We start from the raw sequence: 23,725 nt of genomic DNA on the forward strand, positions 1-23,725 counted from the left end.
CTGAAATGACCCAATCTAAAGTGTAAAGTAATATGTAATGCAATGCACAAACTGTAAGTGTAACAAGACTTTTATACCAAGCAGTACTATATTGCACTAGGCTTGTCTCTCCTTCAGATACTGAAATTAGAGAGATATTGCAGTGCTGAAGAGTTCTGAAAGTATATATTTTGGTGGGTTTCTTTATTTTTATTTTTTTATTTTATTTCTGTAGTGTATGCAATCATTCTAAAAAAAAAACTACCTCCCTGATCCCCCTCAACAGCTCTCTAACCCTCCCCCCTCCCACTATTCGCTGCCATCTTTGTTACTGGCAGCTAGTCTTCCAGTAACAAATTATAATGTTTTTTTAATTATTTTTTTAATTTTGTATTTATTTATTTATTTTCCTGTAGAGTAGTGAACCCCCTCCAAGATTGGTTCTTTTTCTACAGTGTAGGGTCCCCCTCCATCCCATCTTTTCCGTAGCTGTAGGCCCCATCCCTCCCTCTCCCCTGCTGTAATGTTTTTTTCGGTAGCGTAGTGAACCCAGCCCCTATCTTTACCTACCTTAGCGCTCCCTTACTATATGAAGGCAGATGTCTTTGGCCCCCAGGTGCAGTCTCTGCTGACAGCAGGGACTGCACCAATGCGCCACAGTGTTGGACATAGGTACTACATCAAGACAGTTCACAAAGTAATGTGTGACGTAGTGGCACAAGGGGTGAATTGAACATAAAAGCCACTATTCTGTTTATTGTGGATCAAAAAGTACATAACAATTCTCAATAAATGAAAAAGTGCCTTCTATTTCCCCTGAAAATCTAATCACTTTATTATACGGAACACATTAGATAATTGTAGCAGACTATGGTTTCATCAAATGCCATATGAAAGTCTTTAAAAGCCTTAATTGCAAGATATTCATCTAAAACAGAGTAAAACTATGCTCTGCAATAGCCTGTGACAATTGGAAGTACAAATCCACATTGAGAATGCAGATCGCCTATGTTCTTTAGCTGTGCCACAAAGTGATCGCTAACTTCTGCAAGGCCGACCATCTGCGTGGCCAGGGCTGCTGCATTATACCTCCCCCAGGAAACTGGGTTACAAGGCAGTTGTTTAACACTGCTTCAAAATACCCCTAAATGGGATGATACTAGGGGAGCTGTACACAAGACACACTTAAACCACAGTTTTATCACATTCGTTCAGAAAACTGATCAGATGGTGCCTAATACTACTTTGACGCTTGATGCCGTGACCTGCTTGCTGGATGAGCACTTTGCGAGACTGCTCCATTCATGGTCCACTGCATGGGATGACCTACGGGCAGTTGCAGTGCGAAGTGGTATCAAGCATCCTATGTCCACAGTGAAGAATGGGAAAACAAATAGAGGGGATAGTACACGTGGGCGCTTTTCAGATCAAGTGGTGCCCTCACGCCATGACCGAGTTCCGGCTAAGATTAGTGCCATACTTACCCCCCAGCAAACTACCCAATTTGAGCAAGCTGCGACAGAAGGAGGAGATGGTCCAATAATTATACCCGACAGCAATAAGCAAGATTTGGAGTTGCCTACTGAGCAACCTGTAGCGTGGAGCGTTAAAGTTAGCAGCACAAACATTGCAAGTGCAGGAACATAATTGGACTGAGAACACTCTACTTGTTCAAAAGAACATCCAGTGGAATCGGAGTAACTCCACTACATATCAAAGAGCTCTGGTTAAGACTGTAACCGCTGGCAGGCAGGATCTGTGGTTTCCTGTCGCACGGATTGCGATATGAAGCGGAGCAGCTAAGATATTAGTAACACACCCTGGCAAAGACTCCAGGTCTGAGAGTTCTGTCATTGCCCAAAGGAACTTTTAATATTATTGCAACTCTCCCACTACATACCATCTGACTCTAGTAAAGCTTGGTATCGGGTAAGCTATGTATACTGGAACTGGGACTGGTATGAATATATGCCCATAACTGAGCATATCATAAGTCGATCAACATTGTGTGGGTTAATTACTGGGACTGCTTCACTCAAATAAACACAACCACGCTTGACTTAAGGACAGTTATTTTTGCTAAACCCCAACTCATTAACAAATTGCTGTAACTGTGGGGACTATAAATATGTGCACCCATAATTTACTATATAAACCCCTATAACATTGTAGTTTTAAAAAAATGCTATTCTTGCTATGTGGCAAAGTTAACCTCCTATGTACATTTATATACATATTGCATTTGTTGGTCATTAAACTAATTCTATTCAGGGCTATGATCTTATTACTTATTGTTTTCCTCTGAGTTGTCTATGCCCAGCAGGTTGCATTGAGCTTATGTTAGGTTAGAATATAGTTAGCTTATACCTCCTACTGATATGTCAATATACTATATCTAAGTTACTAGCTACATGCTTAATGCTTTCGCCTAAGGCTCTAGTCACTCTGCTATTTATTAGCTCCATCAGAGGTATCTATTTTCCAGCAGGCTTCTTAATACCTTAGTAAGCTTGAAATGTAACCTTAACTGCCAACTGCTATGGTGACATAATATTCTCAAGTTATTGTCCACAGGATCTAAATTTGTAAATGTGCTGATACTATATGTGGATAGTGTCTTATTTAGATTTCTAGAAATGAAAGGTCCAAATGAGTATCACAATGCTAATATATATAAAATCTTAGGCTAATGAACAGGCACAAAACAAATATGCTGCCAACCTCACACTATATTAATTCTATGTCATGTTAGCAGAGAATACAGCCAGCTCCCAGAGGGGTGTCCTACTATGCATATTTAAAAACCTGATTGGTAGATAGTTTTACATGCCCTTTGGGGTACATTACTCCTTCTTTAAGAGTCACGTTTACATAATATAGCACCCAATATGACTAGGTTGATTTTCAAGGATAACAAGATGGCTCTCCTCAACAATGTATATACTAGGAATAACCAGATGTTATATTTTACTATAGTGGAAAGCTCCCTTGGTATTGTTTTTATTGTTATTTTTATTATGTTTATATTTGACTATGCTTATGTTACAGTATAGACAGAAAATGAGTGTGTTCAGATGAGATCCAAAAGTGGTCTCCTTAGTTGGTACTTACCTCCAATAACATGTTCACATAGATTGGAGGTCCAAAAGTGGCCTCATTTATCATAATGGAGGTATATAGCATATTTGGTATACTATCTACTTGTTGTGCCCTTTTCTTTTTTACTTCTTTCTGGAATGCATATCACCAATTTACAAAGCTATGCCTTATATTGTCTGTATTCCAAAATTCTTATTGTGTTATTCTATTATATATTCCATGTATGCCTTGCTTTAAACCTCAAATAAAAAAATTTAAAAAAATGGAGACATCAAATGTCTTTATTCTCAATTCTCTAACTATCATTTTTTTTATCCTAGAAATATACACTATAAGGCCAAAAGTATGTGAACACCTGGCCACCATCACACCTATATAAGTTGTTGGACATCCCATTCCAAAATCATTAGCATTTATATAGAGTTTTCCCTCCTTTGCAGCTACACTCTTTTCGGGGAAGGCGTTCCACAAAAATGTAGAGTGTGTCTGTGGGAGTTTGTACCCATTCAGTCAAATGAGCATTTGTGAGGCCATGTATTAATGTGAGTGAGGTTTTGCTTGCAATTGGTGTTCCAATTCATCCCAAAGGCGTTCAGTGGGTTTAAGGTCAGGGCTCCATACAGGCCACTTGAGTTCCTCCACACCAAACTTGTCAAATCATGTCTTCAAGGATCTTGCTTTATGCACAGAAGCACAGTCATGCTAAAACAGGAATGGGCCTTCCCCAAACTGTTTCCACAAAGTTGGATCACCCATTTGCCTAAAAATGTATTTGTATCCTGTCGCATTAAAGGGATAGTATACACCAATTTTCATATAACTGCATGTAATAGACACTATTATAAAGAAGAATATGCACACATACTGATATCAAAATCCAGTATAAATCCTGGGACATCCACTGAAAGGGGCTGAGAAAGCAGGAGGAGCAGACCGTCCCCCACTCCCTGCATATGAGAAGACCCATTATACAAATAGGAGCAAGCAAGAGTCTGTAGACATCAGTATACATCTAAAACGTTGGGCCTTGGCTAGCAGTGTGAAAATCAGCGAAATTATAAATTTTTACAAAAACACCCCCAGACGGGCTATATAAATGGATCATTTATAAAACATTTATGCAAAGAAAAATCTAGTGTACAATGTCCCTTTAAGATGACCATTCAATGGAACTAAGGGGCCTAGTCCAAACCCTAATAAACAGCCCCAGACAACTACCTCTCCTCCACAAACTTTACAGCATCCTATGACAGCAATATGTTGAAAGTCATGGAGATGTTCAATATGACCCATTGTACCGCCAATTTTTGTCTATGGAGATTTCATGGCTACGTGCTGGTTATTCTACACTGGCTGAAACACCTGAACTCAATAATTTGTAGAGGGGTACACATACTTTTGGGCATATTGTGTATGTATTGATCGATGGCATCTGCTCCACTATAAATTGTATTAACACAAAAATGTAAAATTGCCAATGGTGGTGTGCTTCCAAGTTAAAAAAAAAAAAAAAGAAATAATATATATATATATATATATATATATATATTGCACCCAAGATAGAGACCAAACATGATCAAACCCATGGAAATGAGCACTCAATGAAAGTGTAATTGATATTAATGGATAAGACACTATAATTTCCGATTAGATATATAGAGCCCACAGCCAACTTTTGATTAAAAAAATAATTGGAGTGTCACAGCTTGGGGGAAGCAAGGAGGATGAAGGAAAAAAAAAGAATATTTAAAATGCTTACCTGTACACTTTAATACATCACTTTATTCCTAATTTCTACATATTTTTCTGATCACAAATAAGTATAGCCATCCAGCAGATATGTTTGATATTGATATTGCAAACAGCTGTAATACACTACAATTTATTTAGATTAGTCTTATGTTTTAAATATCAACATTTTGGAAAACTGTATTACAGATCACACATTTTTCACAAATAAAAAAAAAAGTTCAATTGAAGTTTACAAGTTTGAAGTGCACAGTTATTTGCAACATCATTGTCAGATATTATTGGTAATGAATACAATAAAATTGCCTAATTCAACCATATTCCATAGTCTGTCCATTTTAATGGTATTACTGCACAACAAAATGACGTAGATCTCTAATATTTTTGCCCCTTGAAAAATGTATAAAGAATACTGTACACTTATATATTAATAATGTTACCGTCTAGTGTGCCAGACACACTGATAAAGCAGCATTCACATTGAAATACTTGTACAAGAACTTCCGCCGATCTTCAATATGACGTCATAATAGGCATTCTAACCCCGCCCACGCGGTTTAGACAAAAGGTGTTGCAAACTAGCAAACATTGCATTGGAGCCGATTGTCACAGTTGGATGATACACCCGCTCCTGTAGACTATCAGCACTGCTGCTAACTACCCCTTCATGCTACACCCTAATGTCCCTTAGGCCTTCATCTTACCGGTTAAAACAGCTGTTCTTGTTACTGAAACCGTGGCTATCCAGACGTCTTGCAGTCGCCAATGTAGTAATAGCTCACCTGCCGCGAAGCTGCATATGCAACCAAATCCCACTCACTAGTGAAGCTACTATTTCCCCTCGTAACTAGCCTGATCTTTACCCAAATTCTAGCGTAACATCAGTGCAAAGCTACCCATAGTACTCCGAGAGTCAGCTTCTTTAAAATCTATTTTTTTTCTCTTCAGTGCTTCTCCAGTGAATTCCTACTACGCATGCTCCATGTTCGCTAAGTACTATGGGGCTTGTGGTTTCAGAATACGTTTGGGTTTACAGAGGTACCGCTGACTGCTAGTAGTGGGACTACAAATCCCTATGTTCTTTAGCAGCGACGCGATGTTCTGTTTAGGAGAACAAAGCGGTTGAGACTGCAGCGGCCTCCCTGCTATTTTTTACTCTGCGCCTGAAATATGGCTGTGTGGCACATCCTGACAATGCCATCTTATTGCTGTTTTTGGTGCCCTTGCAGCACTTAATGCTTTGTTTAGCGGTGGCCATTATCGTAATTAACAGTTTCCCTCAGAAAGGCACAGATATTAAATCCGATAATTCAAGTCAAGCAGCTCGCCTCATTTGTATTACTGTTAAATATGGCCCCCACTGTTTGTGCAGCGCTGTACAAAATGCAAATCACCTTCTAGCTAGAATCATTCATACATGTGATTTTCTGATATCGTGTGCAACTGCAAATATGCCTGCCATGCATAGGTTTTTCCTACAAATGCCAGATTTACAAACGGACATATTTTATCACTTTTTTTATTATGGTAGTAAAGTGCTTTACATTCAATATTGATCACGTAAATCGTGCACGTTTTATGATGTTGAAGTTAGCTCCTCATTCGGCCAGCTTCTTATTCGAAGAATGAAGTTAGCTTACTATTCACCCAGCACAGACATCCCAAGTCTCCCTGATTGTAATAGCGGCTCCCTGATGCCAGCAAATGGAATGCAATCTCCCTGAAACTCCAAGCACCATGATCCAATGTGGCCCAAATCCAGAAAAGTATTTGCCTTTAGTTGCTGGGATGTTATAGAACATTCAAAGCATGCATCAGTAACCAAAATGCCCCCACTGATTCTAATAAAATAAAAACACAAATACTACCTTATTTACTGCATGTAATTAAAATTTTGTATTCTAAAATATTTAACCCCTTAATGGCCACAATGTACCCTGTATGTCACTGGTCGTTAAGGGTTTTTTCAGGACATAATAGCACAAGTCTAGCAAGAACACGCTATTAATGCCCTCCCTCCAGCAGGCTTTGTGGAATAGAGCAATCTCAATGCTGGTGGCAAGACCGCGCTATAAAACAATCAAGTCCCAAAAAAAGGCCAGCGACATACAGGGTACGTCGCTGGTCCTTAAGGGGTTAAGCATTCAACAAGCGTACGATCACTAGAACATAGGTTTGTTGTGCAATAAAGCTACTGTGGGAAGCTACTTTAATGATAAGTCTATCTTATTTAGGGAGGGAGGGATAGCAGCACAGTAGCGGGTAAAGCCACCTCCCTGAAATGAGTTTTTGCAGGTTGGGATGTCTGCCCAGCATCCTATTCAGGTTAGCTTCTTATTTATGAAAGGAATTATTTATTAAACAACAATTAGCAAAGTTAATATGATAGTAAATTAATATTAATCATGAAATTTGGAACCAAACGTGGCACCATAATTTCCATTCATTTCAATGGGAAATTCTGATTAAGGTACCAAGCTTTTACTCTTGGCTCACTCACATTTGGCTTGTTTTATACTAATTGGGTATCCCTCTATATAACAAATTTCAAATTAGGTTGAGCCAAATGATATTGATCATATAATATGGCACCAAACCTGGTACCCTAATTTCCATGCATTTTAATGGGAGATTCTGAATAAGTAACCAAGCTTTTACTCTATTTAAACCGTCTTGGCTCACTCACATTTTGCTTGTTTTATGCTAATTGGGCATCCCTCTATATAAAAAAATTAAATCTAGCCTGAGCCAAATGATATTGGTCAGATAATATGCCACCAAACCTGGTACCCTAATTTCCATGCATTTCAAAGGGAGATTCTAAATAAGTAACCAAGCTTTTACTCTATTTAAACCACCTTGGCTCACTCTCCTTTGGCTTGTTTTATGCTAATTGGGCATCCCTCTATAAAAATAAAATTCAATCTAGCCTGAACTAAATTATATTGATCACATAATATGGCATCAAACCTGGAACCCTAGCACCCATCCATTTCAATGGGAAATTCTGAATAAGTAACCAAGCATTTACTCTATTAAAACCATCTTGGCTCACTAACATTTGGCTTGTTTTATACTAATTGGGCATCCCTCTATATAAAAAAAAAATCAATCTGGCCTGAGCCAAATTATATTGGACAGATAATATGCCACCAAACCTGGTACCCTATTTTCCATGCATTTCAATGGGAGATTCTGAATAAGTAATCAAGCTTTTACTCTATTAAACCCATCTTGGCTCACTCTCATTTGGCTTGTTTTATGCTAATTGGGCATCCCTCTATATAAAAAAACTTTTAATCTAGCCTGAGTCAAATGATATTGATAATATAATATGGCATCAAACCTAGAAACCCTAGCATCCATGCATTTCAATGGGAAATTCTGAATAAGTAACCAAGCTTTTACTCTATTAAAACCATATTGGCTCACTCACATTTGGCTTGTTTTATGCTAATTGGGCATCCCTCCATATAAAAAAATGAAATCTAGCCTGAGCCAAATGATATTGATCATAAAATATGGCATCAAACCTGGCACCCTAGCATCCATGAATTTAAATGGGAGATTCTGAATAAGTAACCAAGCTTTTACTCCATTAAAACCATCTTAGCTCACTCTCCTTTGGCTTGTTTTATGCTAATTGGGCATCCCTCTATATAAAAAAATTAAATCTAACCTAAGCCGAATGATATTGATCATAAAATATGGCATCAAACCTGGCACCCTAGCATCCATGCATTTCAAAGGGAAATTCTGAATAAGTAACCACGCTTTTACTTCATTAAAACCATCATGGCTCACTCACATTTGGCTTGTTTTATACTAATTGGACATCCCTCTATATAAAAAAATGCAATCTAGCCCGAGCCAAATGATATTGATCATATAATATGGCACCAAACCTGGTACTCTAATTTCCATGCATTTCAATGGGAGATTCTGAATAAGTAACCAAACTTTTACTCTATTAAAACCATCTTGGCTCACTCTCATTAGGCTTGTTTTATGCCAATTGGGCATCCCTCTATATAAAAAAATTAAATCTAACCTGAGCCGAATGATATTGATCATAAAATTTGGCATCAAACCTGGCACCCTAGCATCCATGCATTTCAATGGGAAATTCTGAATAAGTAACCAAGCTTTTACTCCATTAAAACCATATTGGCTCACTCACATTTGGCTTGTTTTATACTAATTGGGCATCCCTCTATATAAAAAAATGTAATCTAGCCTGAGCCAAATGATATTGATCATATAATATGGCACCAAACCTGGTACCCTAATTTCCATGCATTTCAATGGGAGATTCTGAATAAGTAATCAAGCTTTTACTCTATTAAAACCATCTTGGCTCACTCTCATTTGGCTTGTTTTATGCTAATTGGGCATCCCTCTATATAAAAAAACTTTTAATCTAGCCTGAGCCAAATTATATTGATCATAAAATATGGCATCAAACCTGGAACCCTAGCATCCATGCATTTCAATGGGAAATTCTGAATAAGTAAACAAGCTTTTACTCTATTAAAACCATATTGACTCGGGGGAGTGTCATGGGCGGAGCCCAAGCGTGAGGACGTGTGAACACTTGCTCTCTGCTCCCTGCAAGAGCTTTTGGCAGAGAACCAGTGCCTAAACCCTAGTCTGTGGGTAGCTCAAAAAAAAAGCAACTCAACACCTGCTCCTAAACACTCCAATAGTGCAAATCGAACGCACTAAGCTGCAGTTTGCAGCATATTACAAACTGGGGCAAAGTACATCTTACCTATTTTTAAGAGAAGAGACTGCCATTTACGGGAAAGGGAGATAAAAAGGAGATTGAAAAAAAGAAGGAATAAGAAGTGCTTTAACATTGACCCTTTTCTTAACTGAAGCACGAAATCAAGTCTCCAGATATCCCTATACCTGTAACACCTGGAACTTCCCCCTCCCCCCCTCCCACCGGTGTTGCGTGAGGGGGTGCGGAGATCAGTCAAGACCTGTAAACCTTTCCATCCAGCTACCAAGGACCGTGAATCAAAGGTCTCCTAATCCTACTACCCAGAGGTCACTATTACCTGATTTGAAACGACGCCGCTCGGATAGAGGATCCCCTGGTGTGATCATCTCTGACGCGGAGAAGCGGAGGAATACGCTTGACCCGACCGGAACTCACACGCTTGGAAGCAGATTGATTCTTCTTACACCCGGCGTAGGATACGCCGTTGGCCTACCTGAGAGTGTTCACCGGAACAGAAAAGAGGAAGATTTTGGATGGTCCGATGTCCCTTCTAAAATTACTCCATACTGGCGATCAGGTATAATTAAGCTGAGCTGCTCCCCTCCACCGATGTTGCGCGGGGGAGCATAGAGACTACACCTTATTGAAGAAAATCTTGACAGTGGGACTGGCTTGAGACCTACAAAATCCACAAAACTCGGTCAGGTACTTTTTTCCTTTTTCCCGGTACCCAGTAAGAGACAATTTACTCAAGTTTACAATCAACTCTCAAGCAGCAAGATAAAAAGGGAACAATATATATAAGAGAAAAAACATAGACTATCATATGAGTCTGATGTAGTACTGTAAAAAAATCTTTTTTTTTGTATTTGATGTTTACTACCTACTGTTGGGAATACTAGAAGGGCTAGAGGGAAAAACAGTGAAAAGGGGGAAAAAAAACTTTGATTTAAAAACCTAGAGGTTATATACCTTGCTAGAATATCTTCAACCCCCTGGATAAATAAGATAGAAGTACATTTCACACTGTTGCTTCCTTACAATCTACTATAACAAGGAGAGGACAGAATTCCCTCTGTAAGATACATATCTCTGATTTTAGTAATAGGGCATGCTAATATCTTACCCAGCTGCATGTACCTAAAATAAGGGTTGCCTATACAATCTCCAGTAATATATTGAAAAGCCCCCTCATAAGATAGTTTATAATTCTCCCCTCCCTTTTTTGTAAATATATCTGTTTTTCCCTATATATTTCTGCTTGTTGCCTACTTATAACAGAGGGACAATAATAAAACTCAGGCATCCCCCCTCTAAATATATACAAAAGTAAAAGCAAAACCATAGCGATAAATGAAATAAGCCTATTTTTTAGATGAGAACAGGAGATAAAACAGCGGATTATGTATAAAGAGCTAGCATAACAGAAATAGACCTGGTATATAGACAAAAAGTGGCAGAAAAGATTGAGTTGTTGAAACATTATAAAATATGGTGAATAGGCTCAAATCAACTTGTAACTCTTGTTTAATGTGGGTTATATATATTTGTTCCTATATAAGTTATTAGTTACTACTTACACATAGAAGGATATTGTATCCTCCCTGTATGTACTATATTGATCTTGTTTCGGATAGTTTTTGACTCTAGAAATATATCAAAGACTTAATACCTGTATAAACTAAGAGTGGCCATAGAAATTAAGGCTGCTAGAGATAGAATAGTACATTCAAGTATAACTATAGTATTAATCGAAGTAGTTCAAACCCCTGATGAATACACATGATATAAGTGTTCAGTAAGATTTCTCTGAAAACCTACAAAAACACATATGGCATTTTTTGTTTTTATTCTTTAAGAATAAGAGACGCAGAGTTACATATTATTTGAAATTGACCAAAACAAACTCGTTAAAATACTATTAATTACAAGTTACATGACTGAAGGGCCTTAAACACACACACTTTTCCCCCACTTCCTTCCTTTTTTTTTTTTTCTCTTTGCTCTCTCACTCCTCCCCTTCTTTTCACGCTATTATTCTACCACTTAAACACTGCTTCACTTGATAAACCCACTAAATCACTCGCAATTCTCCCCCCTCCCTCCATCCCCATTACCAGAACATAGACACGTTATCTTACACGCAATCTCACAATTTTTCACTCCTTATGGACAAATTTATCACTGCACAAATCAGAACTTCCCCTTCAGCCATGGCAGGCAAACAAAGAGAGAGAAAAAATAAAAATATGCAAGAGAATGTAACAGAGACTCGCTCAAGCAGTCCATTAAATACAAATGAACAAATTGACATACAAATCTTAGTTACCAAAATTTCTGAAGCTCTCTCCCCTAAATTCGAACAATTAAGAGATGAAATTAAGCATGATATTAACTCCTTATCTAAAGAGGTTCATCAGTTCTCTGAAAGAATTACGGAGGCAGAGCAAAGAATATCCGATATAGAAGACACTACCCTAAACCATAACTCTAACTTAGAAGACCTAAACACTAAAGTATTAAGAATGCAACTTAAATTAGAGGACTTGGAAAATCGGGCAAGAAGAAACAATATTAGAATTATCGGAGTTCCTGAAGAAAAACAATTTGAGGATTTAAATAAACTAATTACAGTAACAATTCCACAGTTATTACAAATACCCCAAACATACCCCCAAATTATAGTTGAAAGAGCTCACAGATTGGGGTGGCATAATCAGGAAAGAGAAAAAGCTTGCCGTAGACCCATTATAGTCAAGTTACTTAATTACCAAGACAAACTTATATTGCTTCAACATTTTAGACAAAAACAACCTATCTTTCTGGATAAAATTAAAATCATGCTATTCCAGGACTTCTCAGCTGATACTTCAGCTAAGAGAAGAGAACTAGCCCCAATCTGTACACGCTTGATCAACCAAGGCTACCAAGCTACTGTAATATATCCTGCCAAACTTAAAATAACAATAGGTAATGTTGTTAAACTTTTCGAAACAGCCAAAGAGTCTGAAATCTATCTAAAACAAGAGTCTTAAAATTTTAAGACCCAATCCTCACCTCAGACATTGAGTAAAAAGGGAAAATAACCACCCTAAAATATAGGTAAGAGTAAAGCATATAGAAATATGTAATGTATATCCAGTTTGTAAATAGGGATGATGCATTGGACAGAGTTAATCTGATTCATTCGACACCATGGGTTAGCGCTGGCCTATGGAGAGCCTTAGGGCTGGCCGAGGGACTGGGGGGGGGGGGGAAATGGACCACAGAGACTTTTTTTTCTCTCTCTCTTTCTTCTTTCTCCCTTCTTCTTTTATAGGCAACAATGTCAGAGACTGTCTGTAAGTTAGCCTCCTGGAATATAGGTGGGTTAACATCTCCGATAAAAAGAACTTTAATTATATCCCACCTCAAAAAATTAAAGGTCAACATCGCCTTTTTCCAAGAAACGCATATTAACTTAGAAGAAGTATATAAGTTAAAAAAATCCTGGGTTAAGGAAGTAATAGCTTCTCCAGCACTTGGAAGAAAGAGAGGTGTAGCAATTCTTATAGGGAAAAAAATGAATATAACTACCACTGTACTTGAAGTTGATCCTGAAGGAAGATTTTTAATAGTAAAAATTAAAAGCAGTAATCTTACCTATACACTATGCAATATATATGCTCCAAATATTATAGACTACAGTTTCTGGGACAACATACAAAATAAAATTCTATCAAAAATAGAATCGGAGGAGACTTTAATATATCACCACAATATACCCTAGATAAACTTAGATCCAATGTCACAATGTTAAAAACAAAAAAAGATAATTTAGAAACAAAAATCTTTAACAAATTATATAACAACCTAAGAGTAAAAGACATTTGGAGAATACAAAATCCTGACATTAGAAGTTACACCTGTCTATCTAAGGCTCATAGATCTCTATCGAGAATTGATTTGTTTTTAATAGACGAGAAACTACTGAATTTAAGAATTAAAACTAATATCTTACCAATTACAATCTCGGACCATGCTCCAATTACTATTGAGATTAGTCCACATGATACTAGATTTAGAAATAATTGATATGTTTTTCCCCAATATCTATCTACTGATCCAGATTTTAAAACAATGCTAAATTTAAAATTTGAAGAATATGCTCGTTTTAACAGTGAACACCTCTCTTCCCCAATGGTATTCTGGGAGGCTGCGAAAGCAGTTATGAGAGGAGAGATACTAGCGTATAATATTAATAGAACTAAGACATATAAAAAGAAAGAAGAAAATATTATGAAAACACTCATAAATACATATAATAGTTATATAGTTAATAAGACACCTATGACTTGGAATATGTATACACAAGCAAAAAAGGAGAGAGATTCTTTTTTATTACACAAAGCAACTCAACAAGAAGTGAGACTTCAATCACAACTATACAAATATGGAAACAAGGCAGGTAAACTACTCTCTAGACTAGTCAAACAAGATAAAGGCCATACACTAATTGAATCTATACAGAAGGAAGATAAATTAATCTCAGACTCAGAAGACATTCTGAGAATAATGGAAGAATACTATCAAAGACTATATTCCCCAAGTTTATCTAATTCCAAAGAAAGTAGAGAATTTTGGAAACGAATCTCATATCCAAGTATTACGCAGGAAATAAATGAAATAATTAATCTACCTATTACGGAGCTAGAAGTAATAAAGGGAATAGAGAAACTCCCTATTAATAAAGCAGCAGGACCAGATGCTTTACCCAGTGAATTTTATAAACTATTAACCCCTGCTATAGCCCCATATCTTACCAAGTTATTTAATAATATATATATTGAGGGTTGCTCACCATCAACTAGTTTCTCAGCTTCTTATACTACCCTTATTTTGAAACCTGGAAAAAATCCAACGCAAAAAGAGTCATATAGACCGATTGCTCTGTTAAACACAGATTATAAATTGTTGACCTCTATCTTAGCAAATAGGTTACAACCCTCTCTTGCACACATAATCCATAAAAACCAAGCAGGATTTATGATCAATAGGAATTCATCTGCTAAAATTCGTGAACTATTTCTTACCATTGACTATGTTAATATGGAATGGAGGGGAACAGAATGATACCGATATGGCAATAATCACAATAGACGCCGAAAAGGCATTTGATTCGGTTAAGCATGATCACTTATTATATACACTTTCCCAATTTGGATTCAGAGGCCAGTTTCCCAAATTTATTAAAAATCTCTACGAGAAAGCACACACTAGGTTATTAGTCAATACTAGACAATCTTCAGAAATACATCTCACAAAAGGTACAAGACAGGGTTGTCCTTTATCCCCATTACTGTTTAATTTGGCAACTGAACCACTATCAATTTTAATCAGGCAAGAGATTGAGGGAATTAAAATAAGGAAAAAATAACTTAAAATTGCGCTATACGCAGATGATATCCTAGTATATATGAGAAACACTCAGATTAATATCCCCAAACTACTGACTATTTTAAATCAGTTCAGTTTGTTCTCAGGATATAAGGTAAACACTAATAAAACTGAACTCTATTGGTTAAGACCTCCAAAGCAGCATATAGGGAAGATTCCCTTTAAAATAGCTGAACATTCATTTAAATATCTGGGCATAATTATCTCTTTAAATTCAGAACAATGGTATTCCCTTAATATTCCCCCTATCTTAAAGACTATCTGTGATAAAATGAAAGACTGGCAAAATCTACCTATCTCACTCTCAGGGCGAGTAGCTCTATACAAATTGATACTATTGCCAAAAATTCTATATATATGTCAAAATATTCCAATGTTATTGAAGCAAAAGGATATTAAGCTTTTAAATACAGCACTTAGAAAATTTCTTTGGCAAAGCAAGAGACCTAGAATATCCATTGAAAAACTCTCCCTACCTAAAAAGTTCGGAGGATGTGCCCTACCAGATCTACGCCTATATAACTATGCTTTCTTAGCTAGAATAGTAACTGACTGGGTCTATCATAAGGACTATGTAACAGACAACGATTTGGAACAAAATATAACGTACCCTTATAATCTTACAGCACTAATTCATAATAAAATTAACGACATCCCAAAGAGAATTAAGAAATATTGTTCAATATATACACCAATTAAAGCATGGTTAAAGATTTGTAACCTATTAAAAATAGATAGAGAAACTTCAAGTTATCTACCTCTAAGAGGTAACCCACAATTTGAACTTGGTTTACAAATATCACCCCTCCAAAGATGGCAGACAAGGGGCCTCGAAAGAGCGGTGCAATTAATAGACACAACAAGGTGTAATGATAGTTAATTCTGATGGATCTGTTTTTGCAGAAAAATACAAAGAAACATTATTAAGAGAAATCTATTCATGAAATAAGTAGTAGTTTGTAGCTTAAATCAATCTCTGAAATATTACAGAATAATTCAGTACTAGAATCAAGCAGTTAATATATAAACAGTGTTGGTAAGAGTTAGAAGTATTTGTGAAACTTAAACACTTAAGGCCACACACTAGTTAATTGCAACAATTGTTACAGATGGTACTAAAAGTAGTTTCTAAGAACTAACAGGCTAAGCAACAGAATACATGTGATATTATAGGAAACCACATATGCATATATATTAATCTCCTTAGAATAACACACAGAGCACAAATTAAAATCCTTAGGAGTATTTCAATACTTGATAGGGAAACTGATTCTGTAAGACCGGTACTTACGTTTTGATTAAGATTTATTTAGCAAAGAAACTTGTCCGGATCCAGGAGGTAAGACACAGACTGAAAGCTGTGAGACAGAACAGCTGATTGTTGCAGCAATTAGCTGTGAGTGCTGGAAAGCAAGCTGTTAGCAGATACGTCAGAAATGAGCAATGCTGAAACTAATAAAGGAATTTCCCACAAACTGCTAGTAATTAGAATGTTGCAAACACAGCTTAGTTGTTCAATTTTAAAACAGAGAGAAGTCTTGATTCAGATTCAGGTTGTCAATAACTTACACGAAACTTCAGAGTATTAACCTGAGAAGCTGAATAAACTTGAAATAAACAAAGTTAGAACCGGCTGGGCACAAGATCAGCTAGGATTTCCTAGACAGGATTCAAATTGGTGAGGCTTTATAGGCTGGAGATGAAACAGATGATTATTCCTCCTTAAAGGGGTATGCATGACACAAGGAAATGCATTAAGTCATTTACCGACCTCAGAAGTGAATTTAACCTTTCACAAAAAGATTTATTTTTTTATCTTCAGGTTAGACATTATATCTGGAAGCTAATAAACTCAACAGGCTGGAACTGGTCATTAGGACCACTTGAGCATTGGTTAAAATTGGTAAATAAAGGCCAATTATCAATCTCTTATTGTTACCAAATATTAAATTCAAGGAAAGGAGTCGATAACATAACAAGAATAGAATTAAAATGGGCCTCAATCTTAGGTTCAACACATATAGAGGAGGGATATACTCAAAGATCTATACTAAAGATTAGTCAAACAACGCTTTCCTCCACATGGAGGGAATCACATTTGAAACTTCTTTATATGACGTACGTTACCCCTGAAAAGGGATATACCTGGGGTAACCTCCAATTTACTAAATGCCCAAAATGCTCCCTACCAGCAGCTAACCTTAAACATATGCTGTGGGAATGTCCTAAGACGAGTGCAATGTGGAAAAAAGTGGAATATTGGCTAAATAGAAAAGTTGGAGTAGATAATATAGTCCTCTCATTTATAAACATAATATTTCTTAAAATAGATGAAAGATTTAAGCCAGAGGAGAAAAAAAATATTAGCATCACTATATTAGCAGTAAGATATTTAATATTTAAAAAATGGAAAGAAACAACAACTCCTACGCTTCCTGAGGTTAAAAATTGTTTAAAAAAGCAATGTATACTTGAACAATATGATGCAAAATTATTTAAACCTTGTGATGTTGGCAGATTTTTTCAAAAATGGTCATTATTCATAAAGATCTTCCCACAGAGAGAAATAGACCTATTAATTTATCCATTTAGAAATTCAGATTTAGTTTTATTGGGGTTATGGTAAAATACAATATAAAGAGAATAAGAAGGTTTTTAAACCTCCCCTCCCCCCCTTTCTTTCTTTTTTTCTTTTTTTTTTTTTCTCTCTCTTTCCCCAAACCTGGTTTGCTTGGTCCCATTCCCCCCACTCCTCCCTCTCCCTCCTCGGCTACATATGGCCATTACACATATACGTAAGATAGAGAATCAGACAGCAAAGAACGAATAAGGAAAAGAAAAACTCCAACACAACACAACGTATACAAGCTTCCTCCCCGGGCACAACATAATTATATTAAAACTATTAGTTGAAATAAGGTCACATTAGGAAAAGGAAGGAGAGGAGTAGGAGGAGAATGTGTTTTCTTTTTTGTGGTTCCTTTTGTCCTGAGTTAAAATTAACAAATGTATTAAATACTGGTCTAAGACCTCTCTTTATTTTTCTGATTTGTGCAAAGCCCTGCGAGGCGCAATAACAACCTACAATTGGTAGGAGCTAATAATATGTTGGAATTGAATAAAAAAAAAAAATTAAAAAAAAAAAACATATTGACTCACTAACATTTGACTTGTTTTATACTAATTGGGCATCCCTCTATATAAAAAAAATCAATCTAGCCTGAGCCAAATGATATTGAACAGATAATATGCCACCAAACCTGGTACCCTAATTTCCATGCATTTCAATGGGAGATTCTGAATAAGTAACCAAGCTTTTACTCTATTAAAACCATCTTGGCTCACTCACATTTGGCTTGTTTTATGCTAATTGGGCATCCCTCTATATAAAAAAATTCAATCTAGCCTAATGATATTGATCATAAAATATGGCATCAAACCTGGCACCCTAGCATCCATGCATTTCAATGGGAAATTCTGAAAAAGTAACCAAGCTTTTACTCCATTACAACTTTCTTGGCTCACTCACATTTGGCTTGTTTTATACTAATTGGGCATTCCTCTATATAAAAAATGTAATCTAGCCTGAGCCAAATGGTATCGATCATATAATATGGCACCAAACCTGGTACCCTAATTTCCATGCATTTTAATGGGAGATTCTGAATAAGTAACCAAGCTTTTACTCTATTTAAACCGTCTTGGCTCACTCACATTTTGCTTGTTTTATGCCAATTGGGCATCCCTCTATATAAAAAAATTAAATCTAGCCTGAGCCAAATGATATTGATCATATAATATGGCATCAAACCTGGCACCCTAGCATCCATGCATTTCAATGGAAAATTCTGAATAAGTAACCAAGCTTTTACTGTATTAAAACCATCTTGGCTCACTCAAATTTGGCTTTTTTTTAATGCTAATTGGGCATCCCTCTGTATAAAAAAAAAAAATCAATCTAGCCTGAGCCAAATGATATTGATCATATAATATGGCATCAAACCTGGCACCCTAGCATCCATGCATTTCAATGGGAAATTCTGAATAAGTAACCAAGCTTTAACTCTATTAAAACCATCTTGGAGACTTCCGGTGGGTGGGCCAAGGGAGAAGCAGCAAGCGAGAGGAGCTCCGTACAGAACTGCACCACAGAATCAGTTAAAATATCTTTTTGTGCTGCCTTTTGCTGCTGCAGCCTGCAAGACCAGTGCCCACCAATTAATCCTAGGCAGAGTTTGCTGCCCGGAGTGGAGGAGTAATTTGAGGAACTTCCTCCATATTTTTGGGAGTGAGCCGTACACCGCTCCACCACCGAAGTCGGACACTTGCAAGAGGCGCCGAGATGGCGCGCTACTGACCTAACCCAGCGGAGACTGTGATGGCACCTTACTGACACCGCTAACCAGTAGTGTGGCCCGGAGTGAGACCAACCAGATTGGAGGAGTACCCGCTGCTGAAAGGTCGACGCCGGGATACCACGTGGACCGCTACGCCCAAACGCTGAGATGCCATTGCAAGGGCCAGTGGCCACTCTGGTCTGGGAGAATACAGATTGCCCCGCTTTGGAGGGGCCCTATTGCACTCTGAGCACGCCGCCAACTGCCCCACCTGCGCTGTATCCACCGGAGGAAGGGCCACGCAGTGTGAATTGTTTGGCGCGAAACCGGATGCCATCTTGAAGGCAAGGCCTCCCTCCCTAGACTCCGGGTGCAGGTTCCGGATCCCAGCATTGGTAAGGTACAGCCCGCATGCACCTTGGGGGCCCCCACTAACATTAACAACAGCTTCACCATTTTTTGGGGATATGAACACACCACTGCCCTGTTTATAGCACGGGGGGCTGGGGGCAACGATCTTTCTTCATCGCTCCTTACAGACTGCACATACTACATTCCTGAAAGTGGATGCTGAACAATTTCACCTAACCTCGTGTGTGCGAAAAGGGGCCCTTGGCTGTGTTTTGCTTTCCTCATTGTATCATGCTGACTGAGATATGAGCAGCCCCCCCTCCAACATCTAAAGTATTTCAGGGCAGGCTACGCAGGGCAGACTTGAAGCCTGTCAGACTTTAAACATATTGGGCACTGAGACAGGAGGTAATTTGCTCTCTAGGGGGTTAACCAGTTCAATTGACTTGCCCCTTTCACCCTCCACTGTGAGACTGTGAAACGGATTGACTCTGACACCTCAAGCCTCCATATAGGAGATCATACGTCCTCTACCCTTGAGAGAGGATAGCTAAAAGACGCTGTGCTGAAAGACCTGTGCTGGTCTCTACCTCCCCAAAGGGGGAGAGACTGTATTAAATCTAATTTATTGAATGTTTGCAATAACACACGTTTTTTTTTCCTAGCAGGCTGTCATTGTTGTAATTCCTTGGTGATTCAGTTGTGCTGTGTTTTAAATTCGCTGAGAGGGATTGTCTGGTATAGGCTATTAAGCCATATAGAAAATAACATAAATCTGTTATAACCCGCTGCCAGGGCAGTACTCATATGTGTGCATAGCTTTACCTTTACTAGGGGATTGTATGTCCACCACTGTGTGGAGAGATATCAACAAGTAATCCCATGGAGAGTCGCAACAAAGCCAACTCTGGCAGCAATAAATCTGGCACTGAATCTTCTAGTCAGGGCTCTAGTACCGAGATATGCCTAGATAACACACCGCTTGACACCCACCCTATTGTTAAGCAGATATCCCTGCTTTTTATGCCCAAAATTGATAATCTGCATAGAGGGGTTGATACGCTCACAGATGATGTTAAGCAATTCTCCACCAGGGTAGCAGAAGCGGAGAATAGGATCTCTTATCTAGAGGACTCTAATGTATCAAACACTAATAAGATTGAGATCTTGGAGAGACAGGCTATGGCCCTTCAGTTAAAAGTAGATGACCTAGAAAATAGTTCGAGACGCAATAATGTGTGCCTCCTTGGTCTCCCTGAAACAATAAAACAAGCAGACATCATTCACTTTGTTGAAAATACCCTTCCCTCGCTGTTAAAAATCCCCACACAGGACCTTGTGGGGGGAGTGGAGCGAGCTCACAGGGTGGGTCCAGAGAGAGCGGGCCTAGATAATATATCCCAGCCCAGGCCAATAATAATCAAGTTCCTACATTTCCAGACTAAAACAGCAATACTAAGAGCATATAGAAACATAGATGGCTTAATGTATGAAAATGCACGCTTGCTTCTTTTCCAGGATTTCTCGGTGGATCTCATGAAACGCCGTAGAGAATTCTCACCAATCTGCTCTAGGCTCCACAGGGAGGGTAGACAAGCCTTCTTACTGTATCCAGCCAGGCTTAAAATTATGACCCCCAGAGGCCCTAAGTTTTTTGATACTCCCAACTCAGCTCAGGATTTTCTGGAGGGAGGGGGGGTTTCCCCAAGTAGCCCACGCCAGAATCACCCAAGAGGAGATGAGGGCTGAGGGCCTTAGCTGCGTGAGATATATTTCCCTTCATTAGGGCGCTGCTCTGATATTTAAGCTAAGTTAAAAGCCTTGATGGCTATAGGTATACTTGAATGTAGTTCTGCTGCTATACGCAGACATAATACTTTGGAGTTAAGTGTACAGTTTGTATGTTTCATATGTTTTATGTACTTGTGCCCCCTGGTTTTGGCTGGAGGGCAGATGAGGCAGCCGGGGGCGCGCCCTTACAGCAGTACTAAGGGTTACACCTAATTGTTGTGGTGTGACAGAAGCGGATCGGATTTGGACCAGCCCTTTGGGGCGGCCTCGGTGCTGGTGCGGGCGTGGCCTCGGTTTCTATTACCTGGGTTGCTCTTATCTACTATTGAGCTCTTTTATAGTATACTGCCTGACATATTGCTCTGTTTCATTACGGGGCCCACGCAGGCTCTGGTGTATGGGATACAACCCACAAATTTTCTCAGCATTCATGCATGTTGTTACAAGTTATTGTAAATTTCTAGGTTATGTGAAAGATGTGGGTGGAAGCCACGGGATATATATGTGTGAGGATAGAGGTACTATAAAATGTTATAAGACAGTTCTCTTGAAAATATTCTGAGCATTGGTTATTATAGAATGTGCTGTACTGATGAGAGATTTACTATGTTCGCTCGGTTGCCTGAACAAGTCAAACTGTTTAAAGAATGTACAACTGTTTATTAATATCCGTGTACACATGTATTATTTGCAGATGGTAGTTTACTTATATCTCCCACGAACACTGATAGTTTTAAAATGTATTGTATGGATGGGGGCTTTACTATGCCCACACGGTTATTTGAATAACACAGAATGCCCAACAGATGTGCAATTGTCAATAACCATCTATGTTTACTCTTACTTCATGTAGATAGCATGGCGGGACCCAGAGAAACTCACATCTACCTGTATTCAGTGCAGAGACAGGACCCCTAGAACCAGCCTATGTAAGCAATATTTCCGTTCCTTCTCCCTTCCTCCCCCCCTTCTCCCCCCCCCCCCTTTTTTTTTTTTTTTTTTTTTTTCACTCGCAGGGATACCATTCCCGTCTATGTTTTTTTTTTGTTTCCCCCCTGTGGTCTTGCGCATGCATACACATGAGCATTCTCTGGTTCGTGTTAAATTTTAACTTTTAACTTATATACATGGAATGTAGGGGGGATTCACTCCCCTATCAAGAGGAAAACAATCCTTACACAATTAAGGAAACTAGGAGCTGACATTGCGTTTCTCCAGGAAACACACCTGTCTGATCAAGAACATGACAAGCTGTTAAGGGACTGGGTAGGTAGGGTCGAATATGCTTCATATAGTAGGGCTAGTCGGGGGGGTCTATATATTGTTTGGTAGAAAATTAGAGATAGACATTAGGGAGGTAATACGGGACAAGGAAGGCAGATATATTGTAGTGCATGCGCAAATAGCTGGACAGTCATATACCTTTTGTAACATTTATGGCCCCAACCAAAAGGATAAAGATTTCTGGGACTCCATAATTACAGTTTTAACTCCATTCTTAAACACTTACCTGGTAGTGGGCGGGGACTTTAACTAAGCCCCTAATCCATACTGTGATAGGCTCCGGGAACCACAGAAAACAGTAGGCAAGCTGCCTCCTACATCCTTACACACATAAATATTTTCAGCATTGGAGGTAGTGGATATCTGGCGTCAGTTAAACCCAGATGGGAAGGATTTTACTTGTATTTCACGTTCCTCCCCCACTATGTCTCGAATTGATCTGTTCTTAATATCTAACTCTATGATAAGTAATTGAGGCGAAGATTGGGGAGGTGATTGTCTCTGACCACGCTCCTGTGGCGCTATTTGTGGAGGAGGACTTTTCATTTTCCGAGATTTCTAGGGACCTCGCAGGAGTTTCAGAGTTATCTGGCAGAACGCTGGAACGATTTTCAAGCTAACAAAGCGCAGCACCTAGAGAACCCTGAACTATTTTGGAATACAGCCAAGGCAGCGTTCACTGGAGATATGATTGCCTTCATGGCTCGTAGAAAAAAGCAGGTCACAGAAAGATTGTTTTGGTTGAGGGATGGGTTGACACTTGCTTATCGTGAGTACCGAGCGACACCATCTCAGGCCCTGTATCAAACTTATATCTCAGCAAAAAAGGAATATGATGCTATGCTTGCATATTCTGCTTCGCAGACTCTGATGCGCACCAGAGGTAAATACTATAGATTTGGTGACAAATCGGGCAAGCTGCTGGCGTCCTTCGTTAATATTCGCATGGCCACTAAACATGTAGCAGCAATAA

The 23,725-nt window shown here is 38.4% G+C and overlaps 1 protein-coding gene across 2 annotated transcripts in view; it reads right to left on the reverse strand.

The window, feature by feature from the left end:
• Window positions 1-5,810, reverse strand: part of GTF2I (general transcription factor IIi) — a 456,346-nt gene extending 450,536 nt beyond the window's left edge. For both annotated transcript variants that reach the window (XM_053707479.1, XM_053707477.1), the window contains exon 1: window positions 5,532-5,810. The gene's annotated coding sequence lies outside the window, so the exon portion shown is untranslated. The remainder of the gene's footprint in view (window positions 1-5,531) is intronic.
• Window positions 5,811-23,725: the final 17,915 nt, after the last annotated feature.

This window comes from Bombina bombina, chromosome 3 (assembly GCF_027579735.1).
Source record: "Bombina bombina isolate aBomBom1 chromosome 3, aBomBom1.pri, whole genome shotgun sequence".
In the NCBI taxonomy this organism is placed as follows: domain Eukaryota; kingdom Metazoa; phylum Chordata; class Amphibia; order Anura; family Bombinatoridae; genus Bombina; species Bombina bombina.